The sequence below is a fragment of the Macaca mulatta genome, chromosome 4, assembly GCF_049350105.2.
Source record: "Macaca mulatta isolate MMU2019108-1 chromosome 4, T2T-MMU8v2.0, whole genome shotgun sequence".
Classification (NCBI taxonomy): domain Eukaryota; kingdom Metazoa; phylum Chordata; class Mammalia; order Primates; family Cercopithecidae; genus Macaca; species Macaca mulatta.
The window spans coordinates 168480742-168508446 of record NC_133409.1 but is presented as its reverse complement, the minus strand read 5'-3'; the positions used below and the strand labels follow the sequence as shown (position 1 = coordinate 168508446).

At 44.2% G+C, this 27705-nt stretch overlaps 2 long non-coding RNA genes and 1 other non-coding gene across 4 annotated transcripts; 1 reads left to right on the top strand and 2 right to left on the bottom strand.

Moving 5' to 3' along the window:
* Positions 1-3456: 3456 nt before the first annotated feature.
* Positions 3457-9709, bottom strand: LOC114677697 (uncharacterized). The gene is made up of 3 exons (XR_003729119.2): positions 9281-9709; positions 5222-8482; positions 3457-4658 (listed from the first exon to the last, which is right to left on the bottom strand). It is a non-coding gene; the product is annotated as an uncharacterized LOC114677697 (long non-coding RNA).
* Positions 9710-12003: 2294 nt separating this feature from the next.
* LOC144340755 (uncharacterized) lies at positions 12004-27614 on the bottom strand. 2 transcript variants are annotated; one of them, XR_013417070.1, is made up of 4 exons: positions 27561-27614; positions 26468-26597; positions 25575-25693; positions 12004-13538 (listed from the first exon to the last, which is right to left on the bottom strand). It is a non-coding gene; the product is annotated as an uncharacterized LOC144340755 (long non-coding RNA). The 2 variants fall into 2 exon arrangements; XR_013417069.1 differs by having other exon boundaries at positions 25575-26597.
* Positions 17330-17433, top strand: LOC114677810 (U6 spliceosomal RNA). The gene has a single exon (XR_003729254.1). It is a non-coding gene; the product is annotated as a U6 spliceosomal RNA (small nuclear RNA).
* Positions 27615-27705: the final 91 nt, after the last annotated feature.

The window sequence follows — 27705 nt, the reverse complement described above, 5'->3', positions numbered from 1 at the left end:
ATCCGGCCACTGCACTCCAGCCTGGGTGACAGAGCAAGACGCCGTCTCAAAAAAAAAAAAAAAAAAAAAGAATTAGTTCTCTCCAACCTGGAAGTAACCTAGAAATGGGAGCAGAACTCACATGTGCTTCCTATGGGGCCATGCTCTGGGAAAGAGTAATAGAGAGAGGGGAGAGAATGAATTCATAAGTAAAGGATTTCACGTCGAGATTGGGAGAAAAAGCTGCAGAAGCACAAGGGCATCAGGCTACACCACAGCCAGTGAAGACCTGATGTTTGCTGTGCCCAGCTGGGAGACTGGGAAGTCACGGTGTTCTGGGAACCTGGGCCAGTTCTGATAGAAAGAAAGCTCCACCGTGCTGCTGGGCTCCATGGAGAAACTCAGCTCCCGCAGTGGAGCAGCGTCCAGACGGGACTCTCCAGCCAGCCATCTGTAATGGCCAGCCCTATTAACTGACCCCTGATTCATCTTCTCCTATTCACTTCAAAGGACACCCCATGAGGGAAAGAGACAAAAGGCCGTCGAGGGGACTTGGGGGAAGGGAGGGAACTGGCTAAATAATTAGCCCTGCAACCTTCAAAGTCCTCTGTAATCATTAATTAATCCACCCAACTGGGATCGGTGGGCAGATGGGCGCTCACTGCCCGCCCTGACACGCCCACTGCTAAATGGAGCCTGGGGGTTGAGCAAATGCACACAGGAGCAGAGGGGCCACCTGAGGGGAGAGGGACCAAGCCCACAGGGCTCTGGCTTTGAGATTTGCAGTGAATAAAAATCTACGGATAACCTGAGTGAGGTGGCACAAAGGAACCAGGAAGCTTTAGAGACAGAATCCACCCTAAGTCTGGGGGAAATAGGAGCAGTGGGTGGGCTTCTACTCCAAAGGCCAGGTATTAAAGGGTCAGGGTTCTGAAGCTGCAAAGAGACTGCCCCCACGTGAGTGTATCTGAACCCTTGCCCTGGGTAACCCCTCCTGAGAACTGCCTCCTGAGACCATGAAGACCGCTGCCCGGATCCCACCAGCAGAGGTAACGGCAGCAGCTACTGCCCTGAGCAGAATCCCTGAAGCCAGCCAGGGCAGATGTGCGGGATGGGGGACCCATGTTCAAATTGCAGGGCTTCGAGGAGCCACTGAATACTTTACTATGGATCCTGTCACTGTGAACTTGGCTGTCTAGGGAGATTTTAAATTGTTCCGTCTACACCTTTTTAACTAGGTCTCCCATCCACCAATGTGCGCTTTGTGCAACATGATAAACTAAAATAAGAATGCAATTTAAGATTTATTACCCCAAAATTAGCTCATACTTTCCAGTGATTTATTTCTATCAATGCTTAGGAAGGAAAATGAGTGGTGAGATCAAGATGTCACCAGGGAGACAAACTACTGATTTCTCAAGATGCACAAGTGGTTGGTTACTCACCCCAACAAATTCACAGAAATGCCTGACCCTGGGGCATGCATTTCCCAAACTCAATTTCAGCGTCTTAAAACTCTCTGGACTTGAGGATAGTGAGTCATGCTAGCAAAACTTATAAGAAACTGATATGCACCAACACAACAAATTAACATTATGATTATGATCACGGCTGAACACTTAACAGTGGGTCAGGCATTCGGCAGAACACTTTTCTGCATTCTGTGTGCTTTTTCTTATTTCTCATGTCTACTCATACCTATGAGATGGTGACTCTTCTCATACTCATTTTTCAGAAGTGGAAGCTGAGCTCCAGGTCTCACATATTGTAAATGGCAGAGCCATTTTTCAAACTCAGAAACCACTTCTCCATTTGTATTTTGGCCATTCCTCTCTGCTGCCAAGACAAGCATGAGTGCCAAGCCATCAAGACAAGGTGTCGCCTGGTCCCACGCTTTCTCTGCGCAGGCAGATTTTCAGAAGGGTGCTCACTGAGGCTGGAATTCAAACAAGGGGAGCACTGTGATGTGAGTCACTCAGGGCCTCCCTCGGTGGCTGGACGTACCTGCCAGGCCATCCCTCTCCGAGCACCTTCCCTCTCAAGCCTGGGGAGGTCCTGTCTAGGCTGCTTTGGGATGCTCCCTGTTCTGTTTTCCTGATGCAGACTGGAAAACCCCCCAGCATAGCCATGTGCAACCCTTAAGTTCCGCTAGGTGCTGGTCTTCTGTCTCTTTGAGGAGACTTTGAAAATCTGTGTTCTAATCTAATCTGTGCTCAGAAGGCGGGAGATAATGGATGATTCCACTTATATGAGGTCCATAGCAATAGACCAATTTATACAGAGAGAGAATAGACTAAAGGTTACCAGAGACTGGGAGGAGAAGGGAATAGGGACTTACTGTTTAATGGGTACAGAGTTTCTACTGGGGATGATGAAAAAGTTAGATAGATAGATAGATAGATAGATAGATAGATAGATAGATAGATAGATAGATAGATAGACAGATTAGATAGATAGATAGATAGATAGATAGATAGATAGATAGATAGATAGATAGTGGTGGTGATTACCCAGCATTGTGAATGGATTTAATGCTACTGAACTGTGCCCTTATGAATGCTTATGAATGCTTAAAATGATACACCTTATGATATTTTTACCATCATAAAAAGATAAATAAATAACATCTGATACATGCTGCAACAAGGATGAGCCTTAAAGACATCATGCTAGGTGAAATAAACCAGACACAGAAGGACAAATACTGTGTGATCGCACTTAAGTGAGATAGCTAGAGTGGTCATATTTCTAGAGACAGAACATGGAATGGTGGTTGCCAGGGCCCGGGGGAAGAAGAGAAGGAGGAGCTGGTGTTTAATAGGTATAGAGTTTCAGTTAGGGCTGATGAAAAAATACCCAGGGCTGGATGGTGATGATGGTTGCACAAGGTTATGAATGTGCTTAATGTCACTGAAATGTATTTTTAAATGGTTAAAATGGCAAATTTTATGTTATGTATATTTTACTCCAATGGACAATTTTTAATAAATGAGGGAGAAGCTGTTTTGTCCCGCACACCCTCTAAAAAGAGTCTCCCTTGTAATAGGGGCTCAGGAGTCCCAAATATTAGACACAGCGAGTCCCCTCCACAGGCCTCCAGCTGCTGGAGGGGTACCTCACAGTTCTGAGGATGTAACCAGGCAGGAGACAGAGCTGAGGAGGGGTGGGCTCTTGTGGGGCTCCCAGATGCCCCCCAGTGTCTCCACAGGATTGGCTGTGCATGGCATCCCTCTGCCCAGGGCCACTACCTCTGTTTTCCTGGCTCAGCCAGCGAGCTAAGGAGCTGTGTCATTGGTTGCTGTCAGGGTCCTGCTCTGGGCTACTTTATAGTTCCAGAAGTGTCCATTTGCTTCCCTTACCAATATCCCTGCTTTTAGAAAACTCAATATTCCTAATGCTCAATTCACAAACAGAGAAGTCATGATTCCAATACTCCAGGGTTTCCAAAAAAAAAAAAAAAAATCAGACACATTGATAAAGATATAACAATACATATTTTTTAAATGGCCCCACTCCATTTCTCAAGAGCATGCATTTCTCATAAAGTAAGATGCACTGGCATTTCTCCCAGGGCTCCAAGGACAATAGTCACTGCCACGTTTCCAGCCCAGAGCAGTCAGCAGGCCACCTTCACATCCCTCCCTCTGCTGGGTGACCTGCAGACTCTGAGCCTCCTCCAGGACCTTTGGTACTACCCGGCATCCCCTCTGGGAGCAGCTCTCAAAGCAGGGTCCGCCTGCCCTTTCTAGAAGAGGACCTTCCTCAAAGCCCTGGTGAGAAAAGCGCCAGTCCCTGGGAGACCTGCTGTCCTCTCAGCAGTCAGCACAGGTGAACAGGGACTGCAGCAGGTGTCCGTGTGACTTTGCCATTGACAAGCACACCCAGCAGTGCCTTGAGACCTGCTCAGAAAGTTATCTGCTGATACCAGACCCGTGGACACCTCCAGGAGCTGCCAGGGGATACTTGGCCTCAGCCACTTGCAGGTGCAGCCAGAAGCCTGCCCAGGCCGGTGCTTTGGAGCTGCGAGGGATCCTGCTTCCTGACAGGGCCGGCTGTGCTCCCCAAGCCTTCTGGTCTTCAGACTCCCTGGGCTCAGCCTCCTGCGGCACTCTTGAGCTTCAGAGATGGCTGGTTCTGTGACTGGAGCTGTCAGTTGCAGAGACACTGCAGAGACACCTTTTAAAATTCATGGCCTTACCCATCAGAGTTCAGAAACAGATCAGACTCCAAGATGAAAGCGTGGTTTACCCTTTCCCTGGTCCTGCCGGCCCCTTCCCATCTCCCATTCCACCCTCCTTTCCATGTCTCCTTCCCGCAGCTTTCCTTCCCCATTGTCCCCCAGGATATTTTGCATTTATCCTAGTTTTTAATCCACCCGCTTTCATCGACCAAAGCCACAAGAACACTCCCCTGTTTCCAAAAAGAACATTTGCTCAGCTTGCAATGCAGGGCTGACTCTCAAAGGTATCTCCCTCTGTCAGGTAGGAAAGGGCCACCAAAGGTGCGGCTGGGCAAAGGAGATAGAGCAGAGTTTTGAATGGAAAAGGAGGTGGGCGGCAAGAGGTGCAGAGTTTTCATTTTTTTCCAAGAAAGGCATTTGCTGAAGGGCCATCCACTTGAGCCTGGGAGATGGGGGTGATCCCGGGGCGGGGCAGACGGGCTGGCAGCAGCAGCACACCCTGCCAAGGAAGATGAAAGAGCACTGTGTTTGCTCCTTGCCATGGGTATAAGCAACAACAGAGATCCTCTCAGGAGAATTCCATCCCCAGACCTTTCCTTGCAGCATTTCTCCTGTTGGGCCTTTACTGAGAGGCAGCACCGAGTGCCCTCATTGATGTGGGCACCAGGAAAGCTCACTCTCCTCCCGGACACAGGCTGCCACACTCAAGGCACAGAGACTCTTGGCAGCCACAAGAAGTGAATGGAAGAGAAACAAAGCCTGCGGACTTCAGGTGCATTGACCCAGTGGCCAACATGGCATGTCCAAGCCACAGAGACAGAGTCTGCCCTGGGAATGAATGATTCCTTTTGGAAGGAATGATGGATAACACTTATCAAGAATTTATCTGTACCTGGCACAGTTCTAAACTCTTCACCTATATCAGTTCACTTAACCCACATATCAACCTTATGTAGTACATCTCATTAGCCCCATGTGATGGTTAATGGGACCCAGATATTTGGTCAAACACCAGCATAGTTATTGCTGTGCAGGTAATTTTTAGATGAGATTAACACTTACATCAGTAGTCTTTGAGCAAAGCAGGTTACCCTGAATAATGTGGGTGGGCCTCATCCAATCAGTGGAGGGTCTTAAGAGAAATGACTGAGGTCCCCTGGGGAAGAGGGACCTCTGTTCAGAATTCTGTTCAGAATACCTTCCCACTGGAACACCATCAACTCCTCCCTGGGTGTCCAGCCTGCCCTGAACGTTTTGGACTTGCTAGTCTCCACAGTTGCTTGAGCCAATTTCTTAAAATAATTCTTCTTCTCCTCCTTCTCCTTTTCTTCTTCTTCTTCTCCTTCTCCTTCTTCCTCTTCCTCCTCTTCTCCTTCTTCTTCTTTTTCTTCATCTTTTTTTTCTCTCTCTCATTCTCTCTCTCCACCCCACCCATACCCACACCCTATTGTTTCTGTGTCTCTGGAGAACCCTAATACATCTTACCTTACAGATGAGGAAACTGGGGTGCAAAGGAGTCAGCTGCTTTGCTCAAGGCCTTGAGACCAGTGAGTGTCCCAGGCAGGACTAGAATGCATGCTGCCTGGCCCCAGACCTGGCTCAGGTATCCAGACAGGCTGCTGCTTCCCTCAGCCACAGGAAGTCACAGCTACCTCTCCATTCACAAACCAAAGAGGGTAGAAGGTGGAAGGAAAATGCATGAAAAGTAAAATTCAGCGGGGTCATTGGACAAGGACAGGATGTAGACTACAAAACCAACGATATTTGTTTTCATTCTAGGCTTTATTTTGATATCTGTGACCTTAAGTGTGATTTACATCTCTCTGAGCTTCCATTTTCCTGATCTGCAAAATACCATAAAAACTTTGCAAGGCTACTGAGGGATTAAATGGGATAATTTTATGTGCAAATAGTATTTTCCAGGATATGAGTGAAATCACATGGCTTCTGTGATTAAGACAACTGTTCCAAATTCTAGTGGTCTAAGTCCCCACTTGCTTGACTTGCAAGAGATCCAGGTATTTACAGAAATAAATAACTCTCTCCAATAAGTTTCAGGTCCTCAAAGCCGCCGACCTGTGCCCCTGCTGCCCGTGTTCTCATCCCAGGGGTGGGATCCCAACCATCTCAGTCCTCAGGGCCAGACAGTATAGCAGTGCCTTTCACGGAGCTCTCATCCACCTGAGTTCCAATTGCTGATCAAAGCAATGCCCAGAGCAAAGCTGCACCCCTAGCAGGTACAGTCTGGGCTACAAAGTGGGGTCCACTGCCCAGACTCTCCCGCTCTGGGCCAGCTAAGCATATGATACCCCTCTTGCTCATGGTGATGACTCACCAGGATCTCCCCTCCCTGTTCCCCATCCCTGCCCACCCATCCATCAGATCTGTCACTGTGCCCAAAGCCTAATGGTGCACGGGACTCATGTATTTCTCTCTCAGAGGGCTTCTGCAGCCCCCATGGAAATAAGCATACACAAAAGGATGTGAAGAAGAAAGAAGCTTCACCAGTAACATCTCTGTACAGATCCTACCAGGCCGAAAGAACAAAAAGCCTAGCTGTGGGGTGGTTGTTTTGCTTTCTGGTTTTGTTTTCACTGAGGTTTCTGTCACATGTCAAAGATGTCCCATGTGTCAGGAACCATCACAAAGCGCTTGACCTGCTTTATCTCATTCAGTCGTCCCAACACCTCTGTTGTTGTGTCATTAATGTTCCCATTTTATGGATGAAGAAAACTGAGGCTTAAAGAAAAGAAGTAACATTTCCCTGCCTCACAAATAGTGACAGAGCCAACATACAAACCTAGGCTTGTCTGGCCCCAGAGCCCTCATCCTTCACCACCAGACTGCACCTTTGTAAAGCGCACAACTATTTGTGTCCAACAAATATTAGTTATCTTTTCTAGAAGCCAAGAGACATTTGTTCTATCCCAACTCTGTCTCTTAGAAGTCAAATGGCTCAGCTTCCGTATCTGTAAAAAAGAGAGAACTAAAGTAGAAAATTCTTATTGTTTCCTGAGGCTCTAAAACTCTACAATCCTAAGAATTAGTGGCCAGAGACCCTAAAGCTGCTTAATACATTTATACCACATCCTCCTCAGCTGGTACTCGGCATTGAGGAAAATTCTTAGAAACAGAAATAAACAAAAATATTAAGCATAAGGCATCATCAGATTTACATGTTATGCTGCCAGATTTATTGTTCTGTTCCTTTTCCTTTAAATGGGAACATTTAGGTCCAGGATATATGGTCATAATATCTCTGAGATGGGAGCTATTAGTGACTGGGCAAGCACATTTCCAATTCTAAGAATCTTCTCTGAAATTACATGCTTGATAATGTGAATATTAAAATTCCCCCTTCACCCAATAGCAATGTGGAAAAACATCTGTCCTTTTTGTTTTAAAATAAACATTGAGAATCTCTCTTTTAAAAATAGTAGAAATAATCATGAAACTAAGTATAACCAAAAGAAAAAGTATTTGAGAAGAACTGAAAGACTAAGGGAGAAACTTGATATAATACCATCTCCTTGTACTTATCCTCTTCCTTTTAGCTTAATGCCACCTCCTTCCTGAGCACAGAATTGGAACCCATGACGGATGAAGTCTTAGCCTCACGTATGGGTAGAGACTCATGTAAAAATAAACAGAGAGGAAATGCTGACGATGCCTTTCAGGCCACTCAGACCAATTCACTTCAACATGCTCATTGCTCCATTTCACTTCCTACACCTTGGCCTTGCATGTTCTTGCCACGTAAGGGCCGACTCCCAATAGGGAGTTGATCCTTTTGTTTAGGAATTCCAGAGCCCCAGTCAGATGGGGGTCCTCATTCTGCTCCAGTGCACACACTCCACAAATCTCTCTCTCCTCTCTCTTATTTTTCATTTTTAACCATTTAAATTCATGGGTTTTTTTAATGTATTGCTAATGTATGACATAGTGTTCCAGAGGGACTGTCAAATTCCAAGAAAAATACACCTTCATTAACTCTCTCTACAAAGATTTACCATATCCCTACTATGCCAGCAGGTGTCTGTACAGAAACAAAAAGGCACAATCACCACCCGAAGGAACCACCTGTAGGATTCAATGTGGAGGCCACCTTCTCCGGGATGCCCTCCCCCGCACCCAGATCAGGGTCCTGTGGCATTGGGTCTCGGAGCCCATGATTCACCACCACTGCAGCGTGATTGTTAGCTTACTTAGGAGGCCCTCGTTGCTTTCTTCCAATCCAGTGGGAGACGTTCAAATAGGATGCAACTCACAACTCCCTTAGCCAGAGTTGCAGTAATGATAATAATGGTAATGATGTTGATAATCCTATAAATGAAAAAAAAAAAACTTTAACTCCTTTTTAAAGAAGGATTTCTTGCTTATCACCTTTGATCCTGAATCCCTGGATGTACCTAAGTGCAGGCTTCTTGGGGCTCAACACATGTCTGGGAGGATGCCAAGACGGCAGAATGATGTCAGTTTCTCACAGGGTGCTGCTCCCTCAGATCTGTACCATCCTGCCTAATATACGTCAGCTGCATCGAAATGAAAAATGAATAGGAAGTAGATCTTGCTGCTAAAACATATGTGTCAGAAAATCATTATGAGTATTAAATTACAGCAATAAAATGAACCAGAACTAATCTTGCAAATTAAGATCCAGTAAAATTTTTTTTTATGGCCACACCTTTTCTTAAAAAAAAAAAAAAGAAAGAAAGAAAGAAAGAAAAAGAAGATTTAGCTTAACAGTATTAAAATTGACTAAGGAGTTTGAGGATGAGATGGAAATAGTTACTGATCAAGAAATTTTCATATGACAAATAGATTTGCATTTTTGGAAGGTGGGGTTGGAGGTTGTCGGGAGGAAGTTGAGAATACTGCCCCTGTGCCAAATGGTAAAATGATCAGTTTTTAAGCTGACATACCTATGTATTTTACATGTAAAATTTATGTATACATATTCCCCTTCCTCTCTTCGGCTCCCCCCAAATCCCCCAACCTCCCACTCCTTAGATAAGGTTCTGCTGACACAAGAAAGTAGTAAATTTCTAAATTTCTGACAACCTCTTATTTTTAGAGGAGACGCTGCTGTCGTTCAAATTAAATCTGAAGCTATAAACAAACCTTTAGAGCTTTGCCGGTTCACTGGAATAACAGGATATCTCCCTCCACCCTCCAGCAGGAGAGAGACTGTAATTAGCTCATTGTCCGTGAATAGGCACAAAAGAGGCGGTGCTCCCCATACTGGCTCCCTTTCAACAGCAGATCGCGGGGCAGATGTTAATTAATTAAGTGAGTAACTTCCACCATCTCCCAGGAACACCATGGAGCCCGACTCTCGGTTCCAAAAGGGACACTGAGGAAGAAGATGAAATATCCTGGCCAAGGACTCACAGAGAGGGTCCTCGGAGAAGCAAAAAAACACCACCAGGATTCACCTCCCTGCTGCAGCCCGCTTCCTGGCGCTGGTTTTGGCAGCACGTCCCGGGTTGTTCTGTGACACCCAGGGAACCAAACTATTTATAGCCATGCAATCATTATAAATAAAGCTGTTTATAACATCGAACCTTGGCCCCGCATGAGTTAAAACTCTAGACTGGCAGCTATAAATAACTCTGTTATGCGCTGGAGTGTGACTATTGACTGATACTTCCTCAAATTGTGACAAATAATGACAAGTTTGTTTGACAAACATCCCACTGACATTCATCTGATTTTGAATAAGTGGTGCTGCTTTCTTAATTTGGTCCCTGAGGCCCAGGACTTCAGGAACTTTCTTTATTCTTTCTCTCTCTCACCTCCTGCATCAGGAAACTGTCCTGTGTGTAGTTGTTTTTTCCCCTAATCAACTGGAAGTGATCTGGGGCCTTCTAAGGAGAAGCTTATTAAATCCACTGTTTCTCTCTTGGGATAATTCTGCTTTAGGGCCTTTGCAAGGGTCTGGGGAGTTTTGTTAATGACAGGAGAGAAGGAGGGAGGGGTAGAAAAATGTGGGCCAGCCTGTGGGGGTAGGTAACACAAGGTGGAAAGGGGAAAGCAGAATTTAACATCAGACTGACTGGAATGTCAGTCTTTAAGGGGGACCCGAAACCTAGAAATCTGAGAAGTAGTTAACAGTGAATCAATGAAAGACAAGATTCTAGATTGAGGGATTTACCCCCCAGGGCTTCTGGTCTGAGAGATCTTGTAGATCCAAGATTGGGGTCCCCAAAGCTTGGGTTCTCTTTTGAGGTCAGCTGATATGATATTAACATACATCATGAGTGACGGGAGATTCTAGAGCTCTCATGGACCTATGAAATGTTCTCATGTGACTCAATCATTTCCCAGGTCAAAGAGCTGAGGCCACAGGGGCTCGCAGGACCTCTTAGAGCAGAGCTAGACTAGAACTCAGCTCTCTGGACTCCTGGCTAGAAGCTTTATCTTTCATCAGGAAATTATTTAACATGTGAGAAGCATGTGGAATTGTCCCTGGTCTGTGTTGAATCTTTTAAAGGAGCGCACCATTCCCACTGTCCAGGTTGCACATCTTTTCTGTCTGTATTAACTCTATTTGCACAGTCTCATGCAGCGCCCACGGTCTCCAATCCCTCTTGAGAGCTTTCACTGCAATCTTGTGGATATGCAAAACAGCTGCTCACTGGTCTCCCCACTCCCAGACCAAGCTGGGAGCGCAGTAAGAAGACCTGACTCAGGATCCTGCAAAGGCAGAGGTGGCACCTGAGAGCAAGTCTCCTTAAGTTTTGCGCCCTAGGATCCTCATGTGACTCACCCTAGTCCCAGCCACGCTTCCCCACATAAACATCTCCCAACTGGTTTGCATGTCTGCAAAAATTACTGCAGACATCTCACCCTTGCCGACAAAGTCCTCTATCCTCGTCTCTCCTGCTTCTCCAGCCCAAATCTATGTTTTTCGCCGAAGTGTACTCCTCACACTTCCCAGAACGCACACCCTCAGATGCTTCCCATTCCCTTTGATAAGAATGCCCCTTTACATGACAAAACCCTGACCATTTTTCCTGACTCATTGCAGATGCCCAAGGAAACCCTTGCTGACTGATCCGGCAGCTGTGATGTGCTTTCCTTGGAAGCCCCATCACCCTTATTTATACGTCTCTTTCAGCGCTGGCCTGTTTTAATCCTGCCTTACAGTTATTTGTGAATGCGCTTATGTTTAATCCTCCTTTCTACTGGTAAGGGGGAGATCTTTCTTAATCATTTTGATGTCATCTAGCACAGTGTATACCTAGAAAAAGATGAATGAAGTCTTTTAAATCTGCTTCCTAAAAGTGCAAGCAAAAACACAGAAAGAAACAAACCGGAAAATCTTCAAAAGTAATAAATGACAGTATCAACTAAGAAAGATTTGGCCAATGTGTAAATAAGTAGCAAAACCTAAAATGGCCCAGCCTGATAAGTGCATGCGTCCCTAGAACCAGCAACAGACACAGAAACTGGCAAGCTAGTGAGTAAGAGAACTGGAAAGAAAGAGGCCAAATAACTGGGCAATTAAACAAGCTGGAGGATCGCAGGGGCAAGTGTCTAACCCACTGCCAGTTAGCCGGCCAGCAAACATTTATTTAGAGCCTGCAAGCGCATGGCACAGAGCTGCTTGTTAAAGAAGATGCCTTCAGGAATTGACAATCAGCTCTCATTTCTACAATTTCCCTGCCATTTCAGCTTTTACTAAGACCTGTGGAACTCCAAGTCTCTTGTTGGTTCCCAAATTCTTAACAATGAGAGAATTTGCCAGGCTTTGCCCAGCCTCCCCAGAGAGTCCATATCCCTCTGTGTGTGTGTGTGTGTGTGTGTGTGTGTGTGTGTGTGTGTATCAGCCCTGGCTTATCAGCCTCCTGTAACCTGTCAGGGCTCTTGGTCCTTCGAGGTCCTTGCGACACTCCATGGACTCATGACAGAACTCACTGCATCAGAACGAACCTAACCTGGAGAAGCAGCAGACGAGAAAACAGCAGCTGACAAGCGAACCACCAAAGAGGAAAAACCAAATTAAACACTCCTTAAGAAGCCAAGTTCTCTTTCTTCCTCAGAAATGACACGGGAAGGAAGGCGCAGGGCAGGAGAGGGGCTCCGAGTCCCTTTGCGCTGTTCCATATTAACACAGTCACACTTTGCGATGCACTTGTCACTTCCAATCAACACCAGGGCTTTCCGGGGCCTGGACACTCATTGAAGGGATTGTTACTGTTGGTGAATGGGGAATTAATTAATGCAAAGCCAACCAGTTCATAAATGCCTGCTTTGTGAGCAGTTCCTGCATCCCGGGGACCGCGACTCCTGTGGTCAGCGCAGCCCCAGGACTCCGTGTCAGCAAATGATATTTATGATCACCATCGGCCCCTTCTTCAAACCACCCGGGGGAAGCGAGGCCTCACCTGGAGCCCGGGCTTTTCCCGCTGTGGGCACAACCAAGGGTCCTCCGATTTCTCTGGGGCTGAGCAGGCAGAGCAAAAAAAACTCTCTTCAGTCTTCTGAATCTCTCGCCCACAACCTGACTGACTTCGTGAAGAAAGGCTTCATTTGCAAGTCATAGTGATGGGAACAGGCATGCAAACAGAGAAGCTTTTCTCAACCCACCCCGTTCCAAATTTGGTTACTTGACCTCTAGGCAGGTACAAGAACGTGCACACACACATACGCACACAATCGTGCACACACACATACGCACACAATCACACACACACACTCAAACAGCGCCACATATATGCACAGAATTTCTCTTATCTGTGTTACCTGCACAGTCGTCAACTAGTTTAAAAATCAGTTCTGATTTAAATGTGGCAAATGGACTCTTCAGGTAACCTAGTTACTAAGAATATAAGATGGAAAAAGTGGTAACCAAACATGCCAAGCCCCCTCCATCATATAGACACACGCATCTCATAAAGAGTACACAATGTAGTTTTATTCTCCCTCCAAAAAAAAAAAAAAAAAAGTTGGTCCCAAGTTCTGCTGACATAACATGTCCAGGCCCCGCCTCTGCTTTTTTTCTGTGGTGGCTTTGCTACCTCCTTGCTTTAAACTGCCATGACGCAGTCCTGAAGACTCCCTTTTGCCTTAAAATATAATGCACTATGATATTAAAGATGGTGGAACTGAGGATGGGTTTTGTTTCCTTTACGCTTTGCTGTGGTATCTAGATGTTCTACGATTAAGGTATGTTTTAGAGTCACCAAAAAAATGTATGGTGTAAAAGTAGAAAAGAATGTTAGTTTCATAAAATCCCTCAAGAGCTTGACTTTGGCAGCTTTATCTGATTTTGAGGAAGTAGGTGCTCTGGTCTTGAAAATTCGCCTGGGTCCTAAAGCAAGGAGACGGTGACATTTTCTGAAACTGGATCCCATGCTGCTGGTTTCTGTCTGACCTTAGGAAAAAAGCAGGAAGTAAAAAAGAAGTTTATCCTTGGAAAATTCATTCTCTCCTTGCCATGTCCTTAACCCTCTTCCTATAACCTTGCCACCACTCTAGGGGTTCCCATCACTTTTCCTGTTTTGCTTTTTTTTTGTTATCATCACTTAAAACATACCCTAAGGATACGATGTAGGTATCAGTCATCTACACATTAGTATAAATTAAATTAATCAACATTACTTTAATCCCAATGTTATAAATTCCTATTTGTATTTTAATTCAAAATCCAATTGTATAATAAAATGTACCAGCTAATGAATAAAGGAGCTAATCTATGTCCTCTCTAGATCAGACATCTAGGCTACTGGCTTCTCTGTTTTTGGAAAGGTAGTCCCTGGAACAAATCACATAGTGCTGTGATAAATTTTTCCACATTAGCTATAGAATATCACCATTTAGTACCTCTATCCCTTTAGAAAGAACTCACTCGCCAGAGACATAGTTAAATGTAGGAATGGTTGCAGATAATGTGCGTTCTACAAAAATATTCATAAGCCCCAGAACTTTTGAAAAACAGTATTCTTTATTTCTACTTGGGAAATTGTATTTGCTACACATAGACATTGAGTATATATGTTGAGTGCCTGATAAATCAAAATGTGTAATGATCTTGAGTGCTAGATTTTGGAAACAGAGGAGGAAACTATATCCTAGAGAAGTTAAATATCTTGCTGCAGGTCATTCACTGGTCAATACACTAGGGCTTGAACCAGAAAGAATGGTTTCTGATTCCTAGACTGGGCTCTTTTTGTTTCAGTGTCTTATCTCCCAAGCCACCTAATTCAAGTTCTGGAAAGATCTGATTGCCTCAAGTCTGGGAGTGATCCTCCAACGCTTCCTTTTTGGGAATTCTTGGCAAGCAGGCTGAGAAATGAGGCTGACTCAGCAAACACCGTGTTTCTGACCCTCCTGAGCCTTCTCTGTTTATTAGACCATGCTCTGCAGATAAAAGGGCAACAAAAGACAGGAAAACTGAGGAAGAGACAATCACTTGTTGTAGTTGCCTTTTCCATCCTTCTGATCCATATCACAATCATTGTGGTCAATCCCTGGTCATCCACATGCTGTCCAGGCCCTAGAGAGAGGCAGGACTTCCAAGGAGCTTCCTCATGAAGCACCCCATAGGCAGAGTCTTGCAGCTGGGAGTCCACCTCCCCAACCAGAGGAGTGAAGCAGTGCTGATCTTCTCTTATCCAGAGGTGGAGTGCAACAGCTAGTTGACTCTGTACTCATGGTTAGTCCTAGGGTCACCTTCTAGGTGGTCCAGGTCCACCTAGACAGCATCTAGGCTCCCTGGTCCTTGTGTACCCTGTATATTTTCCAGCACAAATCTTCCTGCTGTCACCTGAATCCAAAAGGAGATCTTGACCATGACTAGTCAATGTGCACTCCATAAAGAATCTCAGTACCTGTCATTTACAGATTTGTTCATTCAGCTAAAATATGGCAAGTAGTTCCCATACACAAGGCACTGGGCCAGGTGCCCACTGCATAAAGAAGCCAATCACACAGCTCCTGCCCTCAATAAGCTGATGGGAAATCAGAAAGACAGGGACCAATGATAGACAGCCAAGTTAACTTATGCCCAGATAGACAAACACCTCTTTATTCTTTATGAGTCAGATCAAATATCATCTCCTTCAAAAGGTTTCCTGGCCATCTACAGGCCGTTACATGGTGATCCTTCTGTGCCCTGATGATACTTGGTTTGTTTGTCAATGATAGCATTTCTCGTGTTAAAATTACTTCTATGCATGTGTGTGTCATTCTTTAAATTATATGAAAAAGGGAGGCCGGGCGTGGTGGCTCATGCCTGTAATCCCAGCACTTTCGGAGGCCGAGGCGGGTGGATCACGAGGTCAGGAGATCGAGACCATCCTGGCTAACATGGTGAAATCCCATCTCTACTAAAAATACAAAAAAAAATTAGCCGGGAGTGGTGGCGGGCACCTGTAGTCCCAGCTACTCGGGAGGCTGAGGCAGGAGAATGGTGTGAACCCGGGAGGCGGAGCTTGCAGTGAGCTGAGATGTACCACTGCACTCCAGCCTGGGCAACAGAGCGAGACTCCGTCTCAAAAAAAAAAAAAAAAAAAAGAAAGAAAGAAAAAGGGAGAGGGTGGAGGGAGGAAAGGCAGAAGCTATTATTCAGCATCTCCAGACACCCAGAGTATCTCGGACTTTTAAGACAAGTGGATGAATGGATGAATGGGTGAATGAATAAATGAATGAATTTTCAAGCTCTTTTGTCCTCTACACAGATTTTCTTGACCCAAATATGTATCCACCAGTCCAAACAAGAGGTAAATATCCTCATGGCTTCTGAATATGTGAACTGTGGTTGTTTCCTGCTCATTACCCAAACTCACAGAATTTGGAGCAACGAAAACCTCATCTCACTTAGCCTAAAGCACTAGTTTCTTGTCTTTGCTTTCATTTTTCCAAGAGTGTAATGAAAGTGCGTGTGCATGTGGGTGTGCATTTGTCCTGCACATAATTCGGCAGTGTCTTCAATTACAGGTGTCCCTCCAATAGGGCTCAGTGGTGAGGGAGGGCATGGAGGGCATGGAGGGGGAAGCCAGGGAGATAGGGAGAAGAAGCCTGCCACAACCAATCACCAAATCAATTCAACCAATCGATTAAATCTGAATGCACACTCAGCCACAGGAGGAGAAATTGGAGCAACACCCCAGTGTCTGGGTGGTTACAGTGTAAGTTAAATGGCCTGTTAATGTGATAGTTGAGACTTTTACACAGAAATTGCACTGGCTACAGTCACAGCACGGCAGACCTGGCTCCAAATCACCTCCTACCAGGCAGTGTCACACTGCAGGCCAGGGAGACAGGGATTTTCAATGCTACCTGGCCTGGCCTCCTGCCATCATTTTGAGCTTTCTCTGTTTTGTAGCCTATTACTTTTAAGAGAAGGCCAGTCATCTCCATTATAATGTGCACAGTGCCATAATTTTTTGTTTGTTCTTACAAGCGGAATAAAGATGTTTTACCCCAGAAATAAGAACAGTTTAAAAACAGTTTGTTACAACTCTTTTGATGAAGTCAGTCAGCAAAGCAAGAATAATAAGGTCAGGTGGCACCCTTGTCCAAGAAAAGAAGGCAGAAAGCGTTGAAGAGCAAAACACAAGGACTCTGACTAGATTCAAGACGGCCCTTTGGTTTTCTGTATAGCCCAAAGTACAGGTGAGGGAAATCTATGCTCAATGAGTCACCAACACTTATTGACCACCAATGTAGCCAAAGACTGTCTAGCTGATTCAGGACACCAAGAGGAAAGAGTTGATATGGGCATCACCTACAAGTCACTTCTCACTTAAAGAGTAAGATCACGCCTGTAATCCCAGCACTTTGGGAGGCCGAGGTGGGCAGATCACCTGAGGTCAGGAGTTTGAGACTAGCCTGGCCAACATGGTGAAACCCCATCTCTACTAAAACTACAAAAATTAGTGCCAGGTGTGGTGGCAGGTGCCTGTAGTCCCAGCTACTTGGGAGGCTGAGGCAAGGGAATCACTTGAGCCTGGGAGGCGGAGGCTGCAGTGAGCCAAGATTGTGCCGCTGCACTCCAGCCTGGGTGACAGAGTGAGACTCTGTCTCAAAAAAGTAAAAATAAAAATAAAAACAAAAACAAAAGGATAGGTAGAGCTAAACAATTAAATGTCGTCACCATACAGATAACTGGAGGAAATAAGACTTGGTATATTACTTAGCAAAAATCCTTAAGATCCTCTTACAGTGCTCGCTTTGGCAGCATATGTACTAAAATTGGAATGATACCGAGATTAGCATGGGGCCTGCACATGGATGACACGCAAATTCATGAAGCATTCTATGTTTTTTTTAAAAAAATCCTTGTAAATCCTTCACCCATTCATTTGACATTCATTCATTCATTGAATGTTCCCATTGTGTCTTGTTATGATCATGCCGTCCTTTTCCTAAGAACATACTTTGTATGACTATATTATATTTTTGGCAAAAAGGGGAATCAACCCTTATCCATTTAATTCATTCAACATTCATTGACTTCTCACCTCAAGCCATGCTACAATCATGTAGTACTTTCTTAGGAATATACTTTTCCTATATATCATATCATATTTTATTTTATTTTGTTTTGCTTTTGGTGGCAGGAGGGATGGTGTATATCAGAAAATTTTTCACATTGGTTTGAGTGACTTAGCAAGAAGACACTTCCACAGGTTGAATCCATTTCATTCAATAGCCAGGCAGCGATTGTAGACTCATAGGGTTATAGAGACCTTGGAAGTGATCTCGCCAAGCTCCTTGCAGGAAAGACAAAGAAGTTATGGGCCAGATGTGGTGGCTCATCCTGTAATCCCAGCACTTTGGGAAGCCGAGGTGGGCGGATCATGAGGTCAGGAGATCGAGATCATCCTGGCTAACACAGTGAAACCCCATCTCTACTAAAAATACAAAAAATTAGGCTGGCGCGGTGGCATGCCCCTGTATTCCCCCACTACTCGGGAAGCTGAGGCAGGAGAATCGCTAGAACCTGGGAGGTGGAGGTTGCAGTGAACCAAGATCGCACCACTGCACTCCAGCCTGGGCGACAGAGTGAGACTCTGTCAAAAAAAAAAAAAAGTTATGTTACTCTTGCACAGTAATCCAGCTGCTACATCATGGAGCTGGAGCAATAGCCTAGGTCTCCTGGCAGTTGATCCAGCATACGTTCTGCTCCCCTACACTGCTGGGAATTCCAGTGTCTTGCGTTTATCTTCTCATAACAAAACACACAGTCTACTCTCTCCAACTTGGCCCTGGTGCTGAGGACATCTCTGACATCCCTGCTATGTGCCACTCTTGTCTCTGAAGGAGGATGCTTGGCTCCTCACAGTTCTATCAGCTCCCTAGCCCCATCTGTGTGCATGAGGACTGAGTGCCTGTGAGGCAGAGGGGCCTCAGGCTGGTAGCACAGGACACGCCAGGAACAGACAGGCCAAACCGGCTTCTTTTCTTTTCTATTTTCTTTTTTCTTTTTTTTTTTTTTTTTGGACACAGAGTCTTCCTCTGTCACCAGGCTGGAGTGCAGTGGCATGATCTTGGCTCACTGTAACCTCTGCCTCCCGGGTTCAAGCCATTCTCCTGGCTCAGCCTCCTGAGTAGCTGGGATTACAGGCGCCTACCACCACGCTCAGCTAATCTGTGTACTTTTAGTAGAGACAGGATTTCACCATGTTGGCCAAGATGGTCTTGATCTCCTGACCTCGTGATCCACCCGCCTTGGCCTCCCCAAAGTGCTGAGATTACAGACATGAGCCACTGCACTCGGCCCCCAAACTGGCTTATTTTCTTTGCTTACTTGGGAGTAAAATCCTTCGATGCCTGGATACTTTTCTTTTAGCCCCTGCTACTGGCAAAATGGTATCTCAAAGGCCTGGCTTGAGAAATGGCCATTCTTCTGCTACCCACACCCCATTCTTCTCCAAGGTGCTTCTCTCTCCCCATTGTCAAAGCCTTCAAGTATTTTTTCTGGTCAACTCAACTGCATACTGCAGTGCATGCTCCAGATCTAAATCATGCATGCAGTCTGGTGAATTATCAGCTCCTGTTATTCCATTTCTTCAGCCTAGGTTGAAACTTCTTTCAGCTCTTCAAGGCTCCTGGAACTCAGATCCACCCCTTCTGGCCTCTTTTAATAATTCAGTCCATGTTACCTGTGCTCTGCCAACTGGGGTCCTTCAACGAGCCTTTTTCTTGGTCTCTTCTTTTCATTGCCGTGAGCCAAGCTCTGTGTGTTAATTTTAATGGCTGTTCTCAAGGGCAAGTGATGCCCTGTACTAGTTTCCTGAGGCTACTATAATAAACTACCATAAATTTGGGGGCTTCAAAACAACAGAAAGGTGCTCTTTCACAGTTCTGGAGTTTCAAAGTCTGAAATCAAGGTATTGGCAGGACCATGTTCCCCTGGAAGACCCTGGGGAGAGTTCTTCCTTGCCTCTTCAAGCTTCTGGTGGCCCCAGGTGTTCCTTGGCTTGTGGCTGCACCATTCCAATTGCTGCTTCCATCTTCACGTGGTCTTCTCCTCTTCTCTCTGAGTGTTCTCCTCTTCTGTCTCTTTAAGGACAGTTGTCATGGGATTCAGAGCCCATCCAGATAATCCAGAGTAAACTTATCTTGAGGTCCTTAACTTAGTTATCTCTACAAAGACCCACTTCCCAAATAAGGCCACACTCACAGATTCTGGGGGTAAAGATCTGGACATGTCTTTTGGGGGTATCCATCACTCAGTTCACTACACTGTCTTCTAGCAATGCTGTTCACCCCTCAGCAGAAGTTGAATTATTGTACTTTGGATATTGGATGCTGGGTATTTGGTTGGCATTGGAGGTACAAGATGAATGAGGCATGCTTCCCACCCTACAGAAGTTCTTAATCAGGTAAATCAGACAGAAGTGCAAATAGGTCATTATACTACAACATAATAGATGCTATTTTTGAATAGGAAAAGACCCATCACTCATGAATTCTATGGCCCATTTCCCTGAAAATTCTCATATTCCAAGCAGTGTCATCTTCCTTTTTGTTCATATGTCACTGAATCTGCTTAATCAGAAAAATGAATACCGGTGGGGAAAAGGGGTGGGAAGGGGGACAAGGGAGATTTATTCCCTGGAGAAGTCTCTCTAGGCCACATATGTCTGTCTGAATATTAGGAATAAGAGTAGACATTTGGCAAAAACACTGCACTGGGGGTAAAATGCTTCTGAGGTCTGAACAGAGAGCATCTCAGAGTCAGAAAGAGCTCACACATGGACAGAAGTGATGGCTCCCTGAAAAGGCCTCCATGGATTTGCGCACAAATTGACCACTTGGATGGACGCCAAGAAGCAGTCTCACTCCTTCACTCTTGAGTTGTTTAAGCATTTTAATACTTTACTCATGTGGGGCTGTATCTGAGACCTGTGTGAAACCTTGCATGTTTAGTACTCCAGATAGGAGATCGCTTGGCTTAAAGATAGGGAAACAAGGCCAGCGCTTCACTTCAAGACCAGTCATCCTAGGACCCTTTCCCAAATGTTCTGAGTAGCGAGGAGGGTGGGGTTGTGTAGGACACTATTCAGGAGATTAAGGATACTGGGTGGAGAGAAATCAAACAATACTTTGTGTAGTGATTCCATAAGATTCCTATCTCACAACAGAGGTTCCTTTCTGAGGCTAAAGTCTTCCATAATCTAGGGGGCAATTTGTGGATAATGTTCAGCCTTGAAAGCTGGTGCATACAGGCATCAGGAAGCTTGGTAAGAAGACAATGTGCAAATTGGCTGGAATATTGCGATTCAAAAATAGAACTCAATGTTGTTTACTACAGTGAGTCCTACACTCTACTTTTTAAAAACATACAGCGTATCTTGTAGTAAAACGAATTTTCTTATGATTATTTTCATAGTTGAGAGTCACTGAATAAGACATAGATGAATCATCTGAAACGAGCCCTTATCTTGTGTCCTGCTATTACCTCTCAAAAAACAATTGCACCCTGGAAGAGAGTTTCAAAATAACTAGCAAGAACCCACCAAACAAAATTCAAAGCTCTGCTAGAAAATTATCTAGGAAGTCAGGCTTTGGTGACTCTGCCCGGTAAAGAACTTTTTCTGCATGAGATACATGGCAGTTGAAAGATACCCTGTTGCCAGTTCTAATCTCTGCTCTTCAAAATGGATTCTGTTAAGTTCTGAGTGTAATATTTTGACAAATAAGAACAATAATAATCATAATTGTTATACCATCCCCAGTACTATAAAGGATAATGCCTCCATCTACCTGATTTTACCACTGAAAAATATTATGAAGGGAGTGAGGAGTTGACCTGGCCAACTGCTAGGTTCTCTCAGCTTACACTTTAGCCAAAAGAGGACAATTTGTGCTGACCCTATCTAGTCCTTGAAGTTCAGGGTGACTCCAGTGAGACCCGGCATTACGTTATACAAGTGAGTCTACCACACACACACAAAAAGGTTCTGATTCATTTATCCATCCTAATTCAGCCTATTAGAAAAATCAAGAAACTCTGTCCTTCAAAAAAATAGAGAGAAATGCATTGGTAAACTCTGTCTACTGATCTCATTGAAGAAGTCAGTGATATGAGGCACTATTAAGCTTATAGAGTCCCCTTTGTCTTTCCAGGATTGATTTTTTCACAACGTTTTAATAACAAATATTTCATGAGGGCCTACTATGTGCCAGGCATTGTGCTAAGGATTAGAGATGGGGAATACAGAATACTGAATAAATTAGAATATAATGTGATAATCAATATTACAGGAGAACATGCAAAGTATTGTCAGAGAACAATCTAGTAAGATGTTCCCTAAACTTATATGACAGAGAAAGAAAATAGAAATGAAGATTAAAATATAAGCACTCTAAGCTGTTGACTGAAGGAGCCAGATCTCTTGGTCCAGACATTCTAAACGTCTGTGAAAAGTTCCTTCCCTTTTGTTCCTGATTAGAAAGAGCTCTTTTTAGTTTCCATAGCTTCTAAAGTCATCTCTTATCGCCCAGCTCTTAAATGGCAAACTGTTTAAATTTAGCAGTCTTTATGTGCAGGAAAAGCCAATATAATCCAAACCTCCTATTTAAAATTCCTGGAAAGTAAAAGCCAAATCTTTCCCACCTCGCAGTCTGAACCGATCTCATTCTGTATCCATACCCGTATCAGATGATTGTTTAGAAGAATACCAATTAGAGCCCCTTAGAGGTTGCATGTCCACCCCCTCCACTGATGGACAACTCCTTTGACAATACCCCTGGTGGATGATCAGCCCGCATCTATTTTCCCACTTGCAATGGAATGCTTAGGGCTTTATGTGGCAGCCTGCTTCATCATTGGCCAGCCCTAGTGATTAAAATCTTCTTTATGGCATCAAACCAGACTTTCCTTCCTGAGAACTCCCACCCATTGGCACTATAGCTCTTCCCTATAGCAGACTAAAAGAAACCACTGGAAGGAAAATTTAAGGGTGCCTTATTCAGTCAACAACTGTCAATTGCAACTAGAAGACATTTCAAGAGTTAATTCAAGGAAAGATCAAATAGACTATACAGAAGAAGGAGAATAAAATGAAGTGGCTTCCTAACCAATGCTTCTCAATCTTGTATTCAGGACATAGCAAATACAGGGGGGAAAATATCTGTAAGACACACTGATGAAAATCTGGAGGATATGTACAGCCAGAAAGGACCAGCCTGGGACCTGTGACCAGCCTACATGTCCCTGCTGCTCTAAGCTGAGCCGACTGTGTCCTCTCCACCATCCAGGCCTGCCCCAGGACAGGGGTTCCAAATTTCAGGTACACCAGTGCAGCTTCCCTGCCCTGAGCAAGATATGGGCACAGCAAGACCAAACTGCAAGAAGGCCCCACTGGTCAGTCCATTTTCACCTTATGTAGCAGGTTGAATGGAGGCCTCCCAAAGATATGTCCACATCCCCAAACCCTGAATCAAACTTTATTTGGAGAAAGGATCTTTCCAAATATAATTAAGAATGTGGACATGAGATCATCCTCGATTATCCAGGTAAACTCTAAATCTAAAGACAAGTGTCCTTATCAAACACCCAAAGAGGAGAGACTCACGGAGAGAAGAAGGCCATGTGAGGACAGAAGCACAGATGGGAGTGGGGCAGCCACGAGCCAAGGAACACTGGGAGCCCCCAGAAGCTGGAAGAAGCAAGGAAGAATTCTCCTCTGGAAACCTCTGAGGGAGTGCCAAGTCCTGCTAAAACCTTGATTGCAGATCTCTGGCCTCCAGAACTGTGAGATAATAAATTTCTGTTGTTTTAAGCCACCTAGTTTGTGTTGATTTGTCACAAAAGCTCTGCAAGACAAATATACCTGAACTCATTTTCAAGGACAAATTACATCCTTATGATCCAGAGAGCCAGATCATACCATTATCAAACTTTCTCACAGGTTTCTTTTATTTTCTCATGGGTCATACCTCTGATTAATCAATTGGTCAACAACCATGCTTAAAACCTACCAAACTGGTCTGGCAAGGAAAAGAAAATGGAACCAGAAAAGATCTCTAAACATGTCCTTAAGGTTTTCACTACAACACATTATTAACATACAAGCAATACATCTTTGGGGTCGTCTGTCCTCAACAATTTAATCTCCTTTCTCTGAAAATCATACCCACCTTCACAGGATTGAGCCCTAAGACATGTTTGAACACTTGACCCCCTCCTCGCTTCCCACTAGACTGGTTATAATTGAATGGATCAGCTTGACCCAAGCTGGACCAATTACATTTTCTCTCCTGGAAATTGGAATGAAGGTAGTTAGGATAATGGGGCTGGTTGGGTGCTAGAGGACAGGTGAACTCGGCAGCTTAAAGGAGGCCATCTCCTGCATTTTTACAGATGCAGAAATCACTCTGGAGAGAGAAGAATAGGACAAATGCCAGAGAAAAACAAAGATCAGAGACAAAAAGAAGGTCCTCTCTGGGTCCCTCATTACTCCCCAAACCCTCATTATAGTCTCTCAAAAAGCCCTACAGCACTAGGATACTGTGCCACACACCAATGTCCTTCCTACCTCTTCTGTTTGAGTGACAGGTATATCTATTTATCTGTCTTCATATCTCTGAAGATAGCTATATATCTATATTTATATGTAATACATACGACATTTCTTAACCAGGCACAAAATAATTTTGAATCTAAACACTTAAGGAACTCTTAAGCCTTGCATCCTTGTTTCAAAGAAAGTGTTAATTTTTTTCCATCCATTACCCATTAAATTAGAAATTAATAGGTGTTCATTGCATGTATACTAAGGATTCTGAAGAATTTTTTGAAAGTCCTTCCTTCCCCTTGAAATCTTTATATTCTAATTAAGATAAAATATACACCATGACCTAGTGCTCCATATCTCACCTTGTCATATTACTAGTAGTTTTCAACCTTTGTACACTGAAAATTTCTGTATACTCCATTCATTCACACATTGTCCACTGACACCTCTCAATCAGCTCTTGTATGCCAAATTCAGATCTGTATAAATTAGCTGGAAAATGAACATTCGGAGCTATTGCATGATGGTGCTGTCAGCCAACAGTTGAGTTTGGGTGATGTTGCCATTTTTGTCTGAACAGCAATGTTTCTGCAATTATTTGAAAAATTTTATTGTGTTTTTCCCCTATGGTTTTATAAAAATAAGTGGAGCAATGGAAAAGCTCTGAAGTTTAACTCTTATGAACTTAACACCATCAAGATAAAGCTGAAAGTCGTGCAATCTAATGTGGATTTAAACCTGATGCTGTAACTATTCCTTGATAGACTGGATCTAAAAGCAGAGGTATGATTAGGGATTTGATCTTTTTTATAGCCTTTTAGGAAGGGAATTCCTTCCTCTTCTATTGTTCTGCTTTCACACATTCCTACGAGCTGGAAGTTTTCAGGAAGTCTTTGCCTATTAAGGTAGTGACCTGCCATGGTCAGTACAGGTGTGGGTAGGGTCTTGACCCAGGCTTCCACTCCTATGGGTTTCTGAAGCTTCAGGATAAGGTCAGGAAGGCACTTTGCTTGGGCTAACTCTCCTACCCCCAAATGTTATAATTCATTCATCATGCCTTCCTGCTGTAGTTCTACAATTAGAGTTTTGGTCTAGTCCAGTGGTTCTTAATCAGGAACACTTTTGTCCCAAGGAGACATTTGGCAATGTCTGGAGGTGTTTTTGATGGTCACAAACAGCGGGTGTTATTCCTGGGGGTTAGCAGGCATCAGCTAGGGATGCAGCCCCCCACCACAGTGAATTATCTGGCCCAAAATGTCACTAGTGCTGCCACAGTTGAAAAAAACGAAACAAAACAAAACAAAACAAAACAAAACAAAAAACCACTAGCTCCTAAACCCTGCTTTTAATTTCTATTTTGAAATTCCTTGAATCCAACTGACTCACATCTCTCTGGATCATGGGCTGTGTTAGTCTATTGCATCGCTATAAAGACATACCTGACGCTGGGCATTTTATAAATAAAAGAGGTTTCATTGGCTCATGTTCTGCAGGCTGTGCAGGAAGCATGGTGCAGGCATGTGCTCCTGGTGAGGGTCTCAGGAAGCTTCAGTCATGGCTGAAGGTGAAGAGAGCTGGTGCGTCACATGGCAAGAGCAGGAGCAAGAGAGACCAAGGGGTAGGGGGGGTCACATTCTTTTAAACAACTGGATCCTACTCACACCCTACTCTTGAACTCAGAGTGCAAGCTCACCCATTTTTGGGAGGACAGCACCAAGACATTCATGAGGAATCCACCCCCCATGACCCAAACACCTCCCACCCGACCCCACCTCCAACATCAGGAGTCACATTTCAACATGAGATTTGGAGGGGACAAACATCCAAACCCTATCACAGGTTCTCCTAATTGGGGTGGCGTAAGTGACTGTGCACGTACAGACGGAGATGAAATGAGAAAGAAACTCAGCCATTATTTGCTTAGTATTTACTCCAAGCCAGCCAAGCACCTTACCATAGGTAATCCTCCTTACAGTCCTAAGAGGTAGGTCTACTGTGATCCTCATATTACAGATGGGAGAGCCAAGGCTAAGAAGGTTAAATAACATGTACAAAATCACAGAGGTCTTTAGGGACTGAGCCAGGATTGGAAATCAGGCAGTCTGGCTCAAGAGCCAGAAGAACAGACTGAGTAGATGAATGAAAAGCCAGAAACACAGATAAGGTTCCAACACAAAACGTAAAAGAAAGGAGAAAAGGAGAACTAGGTAGAGACACACATGGAGCAGGTCCCGTGGGTCAGGAATACAGTTCACACTGGATTCCTCAGGGTTCTTTATGCCAACACAGTTGCAGAAATGGCAGTCTGAGCACCGAGACTCGAAACTCAAACCTTGGTTCCCGCTGCAGCCCTGCTCTTTCGCGCTGTCCCGCCGTGGCTTTATCATTGCATGTAGAGAAGAGACTTTTTCCCCTGCTCAGACTCATTAAACCAGAACTTGTTTCGTGCAAAAGCTGCAGAACTGTGAAGAGGAGCCGAAAGCATGTGATATGTTTAAATATGCCAGAGCAATAAGCTGACCAGCGAGGTTTGTTTATTAAAATCCTTATGTGGGGTGAAGCTCAAATGAGCTTATGTCAGCTAGTTCATGGAGAGGCCCTGTTTTCAAGATTAGGCTGCTGTTTGTCTTCTTTACGGAGCTGACAGAGGACATTCTGGAGAACATAATACATTATGCCAAAAACATCTGTATTATAGAAAATCAACAATGGAGAGCAGCAGCTCCAAATGGAGCTAGTACTTTGAAAGGCATTTATCTGTCAACAGATTAAACTGCTATTTTCATCTACGGAGGAAACTAGAGGAAGTGTAAACCAGTTTAAGAACAGCAGCAACTAGCCTACTTTTTTTCCGCCAAGTCATTTTTGCACATTCAGGAAGACACAGGATAGGTTTTTGTTTTGTTTTTAATCAATCTGAAGAAAATACTTAGAGAGCTATCTTATCTCAAATCCGAGTATTCAGAACTGAATGTTTTTCTTATTTTTTTCCCCACTAGAATATATGCCTCTGAATGACACCCAGCGGATGAAAGGGGTTTGTTTCTAATAAGGAAGTGGCCTCTTACTGTCCTATTTTAAAACCCCAGAGTGTCACAGGCTCACTCAGAGGAGACAGGTCGCTGGCAAATGAACTAAATATGTCACCAATTCCTGTATCAGGATAATGAGAATAATAACAACAAGAAGTGCCTAACCTATAGTAAGCATTTTCTATCACTAGGTATTTTATTATACATTCATTATTTCATTTAGTCCTTACATCTCTATGAGTTGGGCACCAAAATTATCTACTTTTTAAAAAGTATTATTAAAGTATACCACACATACAGAAAGTTACACGTTTCAAGTATGAAACTCAATGAATTTCACACACTGAACTGGCCTGAGTAACCATCACCCAGAACAAGACACAGAATACCTACCTCCAGGCCTCTCACACCTCCGTCCAGCTGCACCCCTCAGGGGCAAGTACTATCCCAAACTCTAATCATGTAAAGTCACTTCCTCAAGCTTTCAACTTTAAATAAATGCCATTATACAACTTCCCCTTTCATATCTGGCTTCTTT